Source organism: Bombina bombina, chromosome 5, assembly GCF_027579735.1.
Source record: "Bombina bombina isolate aBomBom1 chromosome 5, aBomBom1.pri, whole genome shotgun sequence".
Lineage (NCBI taxonomy): Eukaryota > Metazoa > Chordata > Amphibia > Anura > Bombinatoridae > Bombina > Bombina bombina.
Window position 1 is genome coordinate 17,848,695 of NC_069503.1, and position 14,672 is coordinate 17,863,366.

Below are 14,672 nucleotides of genomic sequence, written 5' to 3' on the forward strand. Positions count from 1 at the left end.
AAAAAGAACGCCACAGGATGTATTTTGCTGGTAGTCGGATCACGTTGGGAGAGAACAGCTCCAGCTGCTATAGAAGAAGCATCAACCTCCAAAATAAACTGGAGATCAGGAATTGGATGACTGAGAAGAGGTGCTGAAGAAAATGCTGATTTTAGCATTTCAAAAGCCTGTACTGCCGAAGTGGACCAGTTCTTACAATTTTGCCCTTTCTTAGTAAGAGAAGTGAGCAGAGACGTGATGTCAGCAAAGTTCTTAATAAACTTTCTATAGTAATTGGCAAAGCCAAGAAACCTCTGCAGGGATTTGAGAGTAGTTGGTCTGGGCCAGTCCTTGATAGTCGAAAGTTTAGCAGGATCCATCTCAAAACCTTATTCTGAAATGATATAACCCAAAAAGAGAATGGAACTCTGATTAAAAGAGCATTTCTCCAATTTAGTGAACAGGGAATTGTCTTGTAACCTCTGAAGTACAAGTCTTACATGATGTACATGTTCCTGTAATGTTTTGGAATAGATCAGAATGTCGTCGAGATAAATGATAACAAATTGATTTAGATAGTCTCTGAAGATTTCGTTAACAAAGTGCTGAAATACTGCTGGTGCATTGCACAATCGGAATGGCATTACTAGATACTCGTAGTGACCAAATCTAGTGTTAAATGCCGTCTTCCATTCATCTCCTTTACGGATTCTGACCAAATTGTAGGCCCCACGGAGGTCTAACTTGGAAAAAATAGAAGCACCTTGAAGACGATCAAATAACTCAGGAATGAGCGGCAGAAGATAGCTGTTTTTGACAGTAATCTGATTCAAGGCCCGATAATCGATTCATTTTTCCCAATGAAGAAAAAACCCGCACCCACAGGTGATGAGGAAGGACGAATAAATCCTCTGGATAAGTTGTTCTTTATGTATTCCTCAAGAGAGACATTTTCTTGACAAGAGAGGGGATAGGTCCTTCCCTTAGATAGAGGAGCCCCTGAAAACAATTTGATAGGACAGTCAAATATCCGGTGTGGAGGTAACGTCTCAGCCTCCTTCTTAGAAAACACATCACTAAAGTCATGATAGTAATTAGGCAATGAATCAGGACCAGATGGTTTTGAGGGATTTTGCAGGCAATGTTTGAAACAGGTAGTTCCCCAGGAAATAAGTTCTCCTTTAGTCCATGAGAAGACTGGATCATGAAGCTGCAACCAAGGTAACCCCAGAATCAACTGTATGTGGGGAGAATTGATGACGTCAAAACGAATAATTTCAGAATGGAGTATGCCCACAGACAAAAGAAGAGGAATGGTAGAATTTTGTATGATACCAGAACCTAAAGGCTGTCCACTAACAGTGGTTACCTTAATTAACTGTTTCTTGGCTTGAAGAGGAATCCTGAGAGAGTCAGCAAAGTTTGAATCAATGAAAACTCCAGCAGCTCCAGAGTCAATGAAGGCTTGAGCTCAAAACTTGGTGTCTCCAAAAGAGATAGTTAGAGGAACAAAAAGTTTAGAATTGAGGGAAGACATGGGATTCTGGCTTTACTCTGTCCCTCTATCAAAAGTTAAGCCTTGGCTTTTACTGGCCGGATTGGACAGTCCTTCAGTAAATGTCCTTTGGTACCACAATACAGACATAATCCAAGAGTACGCCTTCTATGGCATTCAGCTTCTGACAATTTAATAGCTCCTACTTCCATGGGTTCCACAGACTCAGGAGATTGGGAATTATTATTTGACAGACTTGAGGTTCAAATAGGAGGACAAAAAGAAGATTTAACAAAGGATCTTCCTATCTCTCTCCTGAAGACGTTCAGAATGCCGGGCGTCAAGAGTAATATACAAATTGATAAGAACCTCCAATGAATCGGGGACTTCCCGAAAAAAAGTTCATCCTTAAGGCGTTCGCAAAGTCCCTTGCGAAAGGCTGCCCGTAAGGCTCCATGGTTCCAATCAGTTTCTGTGGCTAGAGTCCTGAATTCAATAGCATATTGAGCTACCGAAAGGGATCCCTGTCTCAGATCCAACAATCCTGCCTCTGCAGCTGCAGACCTCCCAGGCTTGTCAAAAACAGAAGAAAAACAGTGGTTATCTTAATTAACTGTTTCTTGGCTTAAAGAGGAATCCTGAGAGAGTCAGCAAAGTTTGAATCAATGAAAACTCCAGCAGCTCCAGAGTCAATGAAGGCTTGAGCTCGAAACTTGGTGTCTCCAAAAGAGATAGTTAGAGGAACAAAAAGTTTAGAATTGAGGGAAGACATGGGATTCTGGCTTAACTCTGTCCCTCTATCAAAAGTTAAGCCTTGGCTTTTACTGGCCGGATTGGACAGTCCTTCAGTAAATGTCCTTTGGTACCACAATACAGACATAATCCAAGAGTACGCCTTCTATGGCATTCAGCTTCTGACAATTTAATAGCTCCTACTTCCATGGGTTCCACAGACTCAGGAGATTGGGAATTATTATTAGACAGACTTGAGGTTCGAATAGGAGGACAAAAAGAAGATTTAACAAAGGATCTTCCTATCTCTCTCCTGAAGACGTTCAGAATGCCGGGTGTCACGAGGAATACACAAATTGATAAGACCCTCCAATGAATCGGGGACTTCCCGAAACAAAAGTTAATCCTTAAGGCGTTTGCAAAGTCCCTTGCGAAAGGCTGCCCGTAAGGCTCCATGGTTCCAATCAGTTTCTGTGGCTAAAGTCCTGAATTCAATAGCATATTGAGCTACCGAAAGGGATCCCTGTCTCAGATCCAACAATCCTGCCTCTGCAGCTGCAGACCTCCCAGGCTTGTCAAAAACAGAAGAAAAAATGGACACAAATAATTCCACATCCTGTAGTAAAGGATCATTCTTCTCTAAAAGAGGAGACACCCAGGCTAGAGCCTTACCCTTCATGAGGGAAATAATAAAGGTTATTTTGGAAGTAGAATTGGAAAAAACTTGAGGATTGTTTCTGAAGTGTAAACGACATTGATTAAGGAATCCACGGCATTCTTCAGGATTACCGTCATATTTATCTGGAAGTGGGATTCGTGGTATATACTGTCCAACAGGTTGAGGTGGGTTAAAGACAGCATTGGAGCTAGTAGCAGCTGCAGTAGGAGTCACAGTAGCTTGAGAAGGAGCGGAGAGGTTATGTAGCAGAGCAGAATGATTTCCCAGAAGTTGCCCTTGTAGAGCCACAGCCCTGGATAACTCGTCAGGGTCCATATTATGGCCCGTTTGTACTGTCAGGTTAGGAAATGTCCAGAAGAAGTATGCTCCTCTTCCACGACTAAAGGACTGTTCACTATACTAGGCAATACAGCCCTCTCTGACACTGCCACCCCTGAACTGATATCCCCAACTGTCAGGTTAGGAAATGTCCAGAAGAAGACCCAAATGCTAGGGCAAACTTAAACAACACCCTTGCACTCTGAGTTTAATCCAGGACGTGATCCTACGACAACCTCCAAAAAACAATGTACTCACAATATGGAGCAGGGTTAGCCTGTGCCCAAAGTAATTCAAGATATCAGCCAGATAGACTTCTGAATAAGGAACTGGTTTCAGGAAATGTCTTCCACAGAATCAGGACAGCAGGGATAGTCCACTTATACTCAGACAGAAGAAGGGTAAAACAAGAAACAGTTAATAATGCAGGAGTAGGTAATTTGTTATCAGGCAGTTTGAGGGTTAACACTGTGTAGTCAGTCTTTGCAGAGTTTGCAACAGGTAATCAGGCAGTTTGAGGGTTAACACTGTGTAGTCAGAACTTGCAGAGTTAGCAACAGGTAATCAGGCAGTTTGAGGGATAACACTGTGTAGTCAGAACTTGCAGAGTTAGCAACAGGTAATCAGGCAGTTTGAGGGTTAACACTGTATAGTCAGAACTTGCAGAGTTTGCTACAGGTAATCAGGTAGTTTCAAGGTTAACACAGATTAATCAGTACTTGCTGAGATTGGCAACAGGATATCAAGCAGTTTGAAGGTTTACACTGAATAAACTGTATTTGCAGAGTTTTGAAACAGGTAGATATGCAGATTGAAAGTTTTACAGAATAAACAGTATTTGCAGAGTTTAGCAGTACACTGTGTAGTCAGAACTTGCAGAGTTTTCAACAGTATATCAGGCAGTTTGAGGGTTAAAACTGAATAGTCAGTCCTTGCAGAGTTTGGAAACAGGTAAACATGCAGTTAGAAAGTTTCACATAATAAACAGTACTTGCATTGTTTGGAAACAGGTAATCAGGAAGTTGAAGGTTAACCCAGCATAGTCAGTCCTTGAAGAGATTGGCAACAGAAAAGCAGCAGTTAGAGAGATTCCACAGCAAATTCCTCACAGAAGCCACACAGAGGAACAAACAAACGGGCACTGGAGAAACAGGAAGCCCGGAATAAAAAGCCTGGTCGTGACATCATTCGAAAGGGGCGGCTCAGACACCTGTCAATCAAGCACACAGAGAGGACTGCAGAGCTTCCCAGTGGCCGAGCGTGACATCAACATCTTTACTTAATCTTGCAAATCTGTTGGGGTGTACAAGCTCAGAACTGTCCCGTCTCTTCTGCTTAATTTTAGTTCGCCCTCTAACTGTGAGCCAGCTACATCCTGGAGTCTCCTCGTCTGAATCCTCCCCATTCCCACTGCTAGAACCATTAACAACCAGCTCAGTCCTATCCATTTCCCTTTCAAGTGTCTGAATTTCATGCAGTGTTGCAATTCGTTCCTCCAAAACTCCAATATGAGTTTCTAAAGAGACAATATGCTCACACTTGCCACATACATATAATCCCAGAAGCGGCTTCTCCAATGATGCAAACATGTGGCAAGCTGTACACTGAATGAGATTCTCACACATTCTTACTAAAAGGTTAAGTTAAAATATTAATTAAATTTATTTCCCCTTGGTTACTTCAAATCCTTGTTTGCCTAACTACCTTGGTTAGTTAACTGCTATACTTAAACAGACAATCTTACTTTAACAGATAATCAATTCAGCAGACCCAATCAGAGCAGGCTATATATATTAGTAGACAACCCAAAGTATTGACCTAGGCCCATTTTGGTATTTTTCATGCCACCATTTCACCACCAAATAAAAAAAATAGCAAACTTTTTCACAAACTTTAGGTTTCTCACTCAAATTATTAGCAAACCGCTTGTGCAATAATGGCACAAATTTTTGTAAAGCTTCTCTGGGATCCCCTTTGTTCAGAAACAGCAGACCTATATGGCTTTGCCATTGCTTTGTGGTAATAAGAATCTGCAAATTGCAGCTGCATGCCACACTTATTATTCCCAGCAGTGAATTGATTAATTAGAAAGTGTTGAAAATGGCGGCGCTGTGTCACCTCCAGGGAACCAAGCTGCCCACATTCTCTGAGTCAACCTTGTTGCTTTCACCTTGAAAATAAAATAGCTCACAATAGTGTAGCAGATTTCAGACAATGTGGTAGGTGCACAAACTGGTTATACTAACAAGATTGCAGATAAAATAAGCCTGTTATTTTTTTTGTTTGGATGGTTTCCGGGGGAGGAGCATGTTTGGAAGACCAGGTGGAACACCTGCTCTATGTCTCCCTGTGAGCGGAGGATTTTTGCGCCGGAAAAACCCAGACCTTGGGTTGCTTGCTTAGTTCTTTACTATCACTACCGGAGCCCTATTAGTGCCATACCAATGCACTATACTGTTCAACACAGTTTCTGAAAAGGACTGACTATTTTCCATCTATTCTGTTTCATATCAGTCTTTTTTTCTCCTTATTCAAGCTTCATAACAGAGTTATAATCCCAGGTGCAAAAACTGTCAGAACAAGCATATTCCTTCCCTCCTCCCACGGGTGCTGTGTGAAGGGGGATACGCTTCATCGCACTGGTTAACATCTAGAAAAAGGAGGAAGGAAAAAAAGGAAAAATAAAACAAAAACTACCTGACGTTGTCCTTGCCTGAGACTGCACAGAGGGGAGACCTGCTATCATCATGTATGGGGTTCCTGGCTTGGTGCATCGCAATCAGTCGCTGCCCTCACCTGATCCAGGGGCTGCCCCGGAGGGACAATTGCCTCTATCTGTGACCGGTTGTGTTTTCTGTGGAAGCCTTGGGGTGAGCTGTAGAGGTGCATCTCGCTGTGACCTCATCTGATCGGAAATCACGGCTCCGGTCTGGTCCTGAACGATGCTTCCTTCCCCCTCCCACCGGTGTTGCATGAGAGGGCTCATCTTGGAGTCTGACACACTTGGATCTTGAAGCGACCTCTGGACAACTGGAGTTTGTCTGTGCCAGCTGTTCCTGCTCTATGCTTGTTGCGGGGGATCTGTTGAGGTGGCAATCGTCTGGAGCTACCCTGCCTACTGTTTCTTTTGATCTGCTGGCTGGGGCCGGTGCCTTGATGGGCTTCTTTCTTCGTCTCCCTCCTTCCACTGGTATGGTGAGAGGGGGGGCCTGTTGGAGGTACGACTGTGGCCCTGCTAGGTCGCAGATGCAATTGCCGTGGTTGGAGCCTTTGTAAGGATTGCAGAAGCTGGCTATGTTTACCCCCTCTCACTGATGCTACATGAGGAGGTTTTTGTTGGCTGCCGAGGGTGAAGCTTCTTTTTGCGGGACGCGACTCCCATGGACTGGGTCAGGTACTGTTGTATCTTTTTGCAGGTCCAAATCTGAACTGTCCTTTGGGACGATATTGGATACGGTCGCTTATAGTGTCCCAGAGTTACCTTCCCTATTCCCCTTTGCTGACTCGGGGACCTTGGGGAGTCATTAAGTACTGGAACTGACATACTACAGGGACATTTATCTTTAAGTTAATATACTTTGTTTGAAGTTTCCATAATATTTTTTCTCTTTAAGGTGCTTTTAACAATGAGTATTATTATTATTATTATACTTTATTTATGATGCGCCATCATATTCCGCAGCGCTGTCCATGGATACAGATCATTTAAATAAAACAATAGTATAAAACTTCTAAGACTAAGAGACAGGACAGAATTTACAAACACATAACAATGATTAAGTAGCCATTGTAGAAGGGAAAGGCAACTGCACATAAGATCTCATAAGCATCTAGGTGTGCAGCTGTACAATATATCTGTACATTGGTTGAGTCGGTATTGGAGTAACTTACTCTTCTTAGTATACGCTCTAATATCCTACCTGTTTCACTAAACATAAAGAAATTATATTTCTGTAGGATAAAAATCAACATCTGCAGTTAAAGTACAGTAACCCAGGAGATTAAAATGTGTTAATTGAATGTAACCCTTCCTCCTTAAGCTATTTAAAAATCATAGTAATTGCTATCTTACACAATATCACTAAAAGAGAAGGAAAGGAAAAGTGCAAATCTTAACTATTGCAAAATATTACTCTGTGCTATTATTTTTACAATTACTCAATTCTTTTTCAGGGTGGGTACAATGTATCATTGAAACAATGTTATGCTATGTTTTCTCCCTGTACTGATACAATTGCCTTTTGTTTCCAGCTGAGTTTGGCATATTTAGTTTGTTTTTAGGTGACACTATTAATATTTAGTTAAAGTGAAGGTAAAGTTTCACATATTACACTTTTGACCCTGTAAATACTGAGAAAATAAATGGGACTTTAAGTTATGAAAATCTTCTAATCACAATATTTATGTATTTATTACCGTTTCTTGATCCGATTCCTTTCGCTTTTAAAACAACCCGTTTATTTATTTATTTTTCATAATACGGGTCACGTTTTCTGACTCTCCAATTGAAACACTGGCCGTTAGGTGGCCGTCATATGACGTCACCGCCTTATTGTCCTATATGCGCATGCGTGGCCTTCACTTCCCTTCCTTTCTTCTCCCAGCTCGTTCCAGTTTAGCGCATGCGCTTTTTGATTTCGCTATAGCTATAAGATTTTTTTGTTTCATGCAGGCGCAAATTGAATGTTGGCGTAAGCTGCGCATGCGCAATTGAGCCGTAAATCGGGAACTCACTTTGGAAGTACGTACAGAGCGGGTGGGACCGCTCTGTACGTAATGTATTGAAAATTCAGGAAATGAAAGGAGGGAGGAGCGAAGAACGGCGGAGAGTGTAAATATAAACATTATAAAATACAATAATATATATACAATGATGAATAAAAAAAGTTAGCGATCAGAGTGTATACTAGATGAATAATAGAATACAGGCATCAAAGAAGCCAAACTTTACCTTCACTTTAAGTAAGCTGGGTCTTTATATAATACAGTACTTGGGTTAAATTAAAGTGTAAACAAACTTGTTAGAAATATCAAATATAGTTACCCTTGCGTAATCTCTAGTACTTGTGGAGAAATTCAACTTTGTAGCATATAATTCGCTACCTCACTAAATACAATTGAAATTAGTTAATTTAGTAAATTTAGCTGGTTTGGGCCTAAAATATTCTTATTGGAAAGTAGTGTTATACAACATAGTTGGTAGAGATAATAAGCATAAATAAATGGTAAATTTTAGCACATTGGGAGCAGCGTAACTAGCCTAATAGCACATATATTGTCACCTTACTAAATATTAATGAAATAGAACTAGATAATATAACAACATAGTTGTTCTGGGTTCAAAGTACTCCTATCAAAAAGTATTTTCTAGAATATTCTATATTTTTACTAGGAGATAGAGAGAGGGTCTATCTCTGCCTAGGACGTGACATTTAATTGTAAAAGCGTTTTCTGATATTCACACCCGTCAGGGTGGCACCAAAAAATACTATTGCATAATAATAGGCATGTGTTAATAACTTTTTTCCTTAAATATAATTCTTTTGACTAGCCTAAGCAGGGGGGTAGGTATATAATTCAATCAAAATTGCAGACATACATAGTTAGTTAAATTAGATGAATTTCTAACTAAGCCTAGTTTCACTGTGTTTTTTTTTTTTTTTTTTTTTTTTTTTTTTATTCTGTTAGGAGCTAGATATCTTAGTGGTTGCAAAAAGTTGTTCTAAAATAGAAAACCTGTAGATTAAAAAAAAAAAAGAAAGAGCTTGTTGGCTAAATATCAGAACTTTAGTGAATTTATAGACCTTCGTTGTTAAAGAGGTTCTTTTTTTTTTTTGTCTGTTCTCTTAAAATAACAATAGCTGCTCTGGTTGGTGATAAAGTGGATCCTGAAGTGCTATTTACAACACTAAATTCCGCTTCTTCTGTTTAGATTGTTCCTATTTATTAGGTTACCTAGTTGTGCAAAACTAAGCATAAGATTGGTTGTTAGGTAAAGGTTGATCAGAATAAGTGGAGAGAGTGGAGGAGAACTCTCCTGGAGGTGCGCACAAAAAGAACCGTGACCCGGCTGGAGGATAATCGTGAGGAAGATGAAATTCCTGGAACAACAAGCACTCGGTGTACGTGGCAGCACTCTTGGAGATAGATGAGACAAGTATCTGTAGGAGCAGAGAAGAGAGAGGCGCCTTATGGGACAGTATCGTTGTGCAACGAAGAGGATACAGGAGACAACACAAGCTCAAGATCAGGGTACTCACAAGGATTGCGGCATAAACGTATGCCTCACTGCGCAGGACGGGACCTTAGTCGCCCAACAGACAAGCCAGTAGGGGAGAGTGTCCGGAACTCCAGGGTCCAATCAGCAGCTACAGATAGTATGAGCGTCAGGAGAAAGCCGTCCGTGGTACAACCAATCGCTGATGACTCTATTAGAGAGACAGGCAGGCAGACCAACCAGATAACAACAGGCGAAGAGCGGGGATATCGCAAAGGCAAATTTATTTAAATTGATCAGAAAACAAGTTAACTGTATCAAGTGCATACCTAAAATAGGAAGAAATAGGAAGAAATTTTTACAATCTGTAATGTGGGTTCCCGGGAGGAGATAGGGGTCTTAAACTAGGGTCACTACCCTTAACTTTTTTTTCACTGCTTACTCACTGTTCACTGTAAATCACTTTTAACACATAATCACTTCACTTAACCCCCTTCCCCCCCTTTTTTTCTCTTCTTCTCCTCCCCTTTTCCCTCAATCCCCTCACGAAAAATCAGGGAATCACCCCTTAATCACTATATTGGCTCACTGCACATGGATACATTTCTTAATATTCACAGTAAAACGCCTTCTCCAATCATGGTGAACAAACAGAGAGATAGAAAAACCAAAAACACAATAGATACCTCTGCAGATATTCATTCAGTTCCTAGTAACCTTCACAGTCTGCTGAGCTATTAAACACCCAAGCTCTAGTAGATAGTATCTCTGAGGCCACTAAGTTTGATACTCTTAAACTGGAGATCAAGCAAGATATTATGTCTCTCACTCAAGAGCTTAGACATTTTTCTAACAGGGTGCAAGAAGTGGAATAGAGGGTCTCAGACCTTGAAGATCTCACCACAACACACAGTTTAAAATCTAAAGCCACTGATGCAATACTGGAAAAAATCCAGCTCAAAGTAGAGGATCTAGAAAACCGTTCAGGAAGGAACAACTTTAGAATTATAGGGGTGCCAGAGGAAAAGCAATATGAAGATCTGAACAAATTTATTTCTGAAACACTAGTCCAGCTCCTTAAAATTCCACAAACATATTCTAAAATTGTTATTGAAAGAGCACATAGATTAGGTAGACCCCTTACGGATAAGAGAGGGAACGCTAGGCCTAGGCCAATCATAGCTAAGGTACTGAACTTCCAGGATAAAACTACCATTTTTCAATATTATCATAACAGTCAGTCTATCATCCTGGGGAACTCCAATATTCTCTTGTTTCAGGATTTCTCTGTGGAAACAGCAACAAAGAGAAGGGAGCTCTCACCAATATGTACTAAACTTATTAATTTAGGTATTCGGGCCACTTTAATTTATCCTGCGAGACTTAAAGTCTGGGTTAAGGATGAAATTTATTTTGCTGACTCCGCTAAAGATGCAAGTGAACTTTTAGTTAAATTAAACATCTCTGAATAGTTGACTTATCATTCCTTTTTGGTTATTAAGATTATAATCCCTTGTCGGTGGGAGTCTGATTATGGCAGACTATGGGCTATGGGTACAATTTTTTGCCCCTTTCCCCACTTTTTTTTTTTTCTTCCCTTCCTCCCCCCGCTATTTTTCTGTTTTAACCTCAGAGTATGGGAAGGGTCGACAGTATTAAACTAGTTTCTTGGAATATTGGGGGTCTTACATCCCCCATTAAAAGAAAAACAATATTAAATCAATTAAGGAAAGTAAATACTGATATAACATTCCTTCAGGAAACACACCTGAAACTTGAAGAAGTTTTGAAACTAAAGATATCCTGGGTAAGGGATGTATATGCCTCCCCAAGTTTAGATAGAAAAAGAGGTGCTGCCATTCTACTAGGGAAAAAGATAATGGCCAATGGCCTGGAGATTCTGAACACTAGTGTGGATCCAGAGGGAAGATATATTATGCTGAAAATTAAGGTGGCAAAAACCACATACAGTATACACTTTGTAATATATATGCACCCAATGTTATAGATCCATTGTTTAGGGACTCCTTACAAACTAAAATTTTATTCTTCCAGGAAGGATATTTGATTTGTGGAGATTTTTTTTTTTTTTTATAATGAATTTTTATTCGGTTTTATAATGAAAGGTAATATTTGGGGACACGCAGGACCCCTGTTCAAAAATACACAAACAAAAAGGATCGGACACATAGGTCCGATTGCAATAGCTGTCAAAACATTGATACATCATAAGAAATTTGCAGGGATTTGTGGTGAAAATAATTCACCAAGATTGAACCCTAGTGTGGGCTCTGAATATGGGGGGGGGGAGGTGTTACTTATAAATTAAAGCTAATGCTCCAAAGAACAAGTCAGGATAAGTTGCTGTAATATGTATTAATGGGTTTGTCCATATAGATCGAGGATCACTGTACCTAGCACTCATCGCACCCAGCACACACTGCACCCAGTTCTCATTATATCTAGTACACATTGTACCAAGCACACATTGTACCTGGCACACGCTGTGCTTAGCACACACAGTATCTAGCACACGCTGTGCAAAGCACACACTATACCCAGCACACACTGCACTCAGCACACACTGCACCCAGCACATACTGCACCCAGCACACACTGTACCCAGCTCATGCTGTACCTAGGACACGCCGTACCCAGCACCTGCCCCGCCTAGCACATGTGGTACCTAGCACACAATGAACCTAGCACACAATGAACCTAGCACACAACGAACCTAGCACACAACGAACCTAGCACACAACGAACCTAGCATACAATGAACCTAGCACACAGTGAACCTAGCACACAATGAACCTAGCACATGTTGTACCCAGCACACGTTGTACCTAACACACGTTGTACCTAGCACACGTTGTACCTAGCACACATTGTACCTAGCACACATTGTACCTAGCACACATTGTACCTAACACACATTGTACCTAGCACACATTGTACCTAACACACATTGTACCTAGCACACATTGTACCTAGCACACATTGTACCTATCACACATTGTGCCTAGCACACACTGTACCCAGCATACACTATGCCCAGCACACACTGTACCCAACACACACTGTACCCAACACACACTGTACACAGCACACACTGTACCCAGCACACACTGCACCCAGCACACACTGCACCCAGCACACACTGCACCCAGCACTCATTGTACCTAGCACATACTGTACCTAACACTCATTGTACCTAACACTCATTGTACCTAGCACACACTGTACCTAGCACACACTGTACCTAGCACACACTGTACCTAGCACTTATTATACCTGGCACACGTTGTACCTAGCACACGCTGTACCTAGCACATGCTGTACCTAGCACATGCTGTACCTAGCACACGCTGTGCCTAGCACACACTGTGCCTAGCACACATTATACCTAGGACACACTGTACCTCGCACACACTGTGCCTAACACACATTGTACCTAACACAAACTATACCCAACACCCATTGTACCTAGCACACATTGTACCTAGCACCAACTGTACCTAGTTCGCGTTATACCTAGCACACGCCATACCCAGCCCCCACCTTGCCTAGCACACGCGGTACCTAGCACACATTGAACCTAGCACACATTGTACCTAGTACACACCGTACCTCGTGCACACCATGCCTACCACACATTATACCAAGCACACATTGTACCCAGCACACATTGTACCCAGCACACGCTGGACCTCCCACACACTGTGCCTAACACACATTGTACCCAACACACATTGTACCCAACACACATTATACCCAACACACATTATACCCAACACACATTGTACCTAGCACACATTGTACCTTGCACCGACTGTACCTAGCTCACGTTATGCCTAGCACACGCCATACACAGCCCCCACCTTGCCTAGCACATGCGGTACCTAGCACACATTGAACCTAGCACACATTGTACCTAGTACACGCTGAACCTCACACACACTGTGCCTACCACCCATTATACCAAGCACACATTGTACCTAGCACACATTCTACCTAGCACCTACTGTACCTAGCATCTACTGTACCTAGTTCTCGCTATACCTAGCACACGCTGTATCCAGCACCCGCCTTGCCTAGCACACGCAGTACCTAGTACACGTTGAACCTAACACAAATGACACCTAGCACACATGATACCTAGCACACATGGTACCTAGCACACATGACACCTAGCACACATGACACCTAGCACACATGACACCTAGCACACATGATACCTAGCACACATGATACCTAGCACACATGATACCTAACCTAAATTATGTTGGCAAAATTTAATTAGACAGCATCCTCTCTATATACTATAAATTAGCAGGCTTACTGTTTCACATAGCTAGCACACATAGCACCTAGCACACGCAGCACCTAGCACAAGCAGCACCTAGCACCTAGCACAAGCTGCACCTAGCACATGCTGCACCTAGCACATATAGCACCTAGCACACGCAGCACCTAGCACACGCAGCACCCAGCACACGCAGCACCCAGCACAAGCAGCACCCAGCACATGCAGCACCTAGCACACACAGCACCCATCACACGCAGCACCTAGCACACGCAGCACCTAGCACACACAGTACCCAACCCTCCCAGAACCCAACACACCCAATACCTAGCACAGACAGAACCTAGCATATATAGCACCTAGAACACACTACGCCTAGCATTTATAATATTTAATACCTTAATAAATGTATATAGTATAGAGTCAGCCACATAGATAACTAACTTGGGCTACAAATTTTGAGTGTAGTGGTCCTAACCAAGAAAAGGTAATAAATATTGATTAAGTGCCCCAAGACCGTAGCAAAACTGGAGCTGCCAGATTCAACTTTAGATTTTATCATAGAGGAACCACACACTGTTCAAAAGATATGTATGAGGAAATTCTATAGCTTACTTTAGCTCTGGCCCTCGTGTGAAAAAGCAATTTGAGATTATCTGAGCAAGCATGATAATAAACCAAAGAAGCCATTCTAGGGAAACATTATCATGTCCTGTGAAAACTTAACATTACACTAGGAATGCCGTCCTGCTATGAGAAAAAAGGCAGGAGATGAGACTTATTCCAACTTTCAGGAGCCGATGTTCAGGAGATTAGGAGTGGCCAATGGCTCAAAACATACAATAACTAAAGGAGAGATCAGAAAACTGTTCTGTGGGTCACCAATATACATACCGATCATTGAGAGTCAGCCACGTGGGAAAATTTTTTAATGGCCCTCTTCATA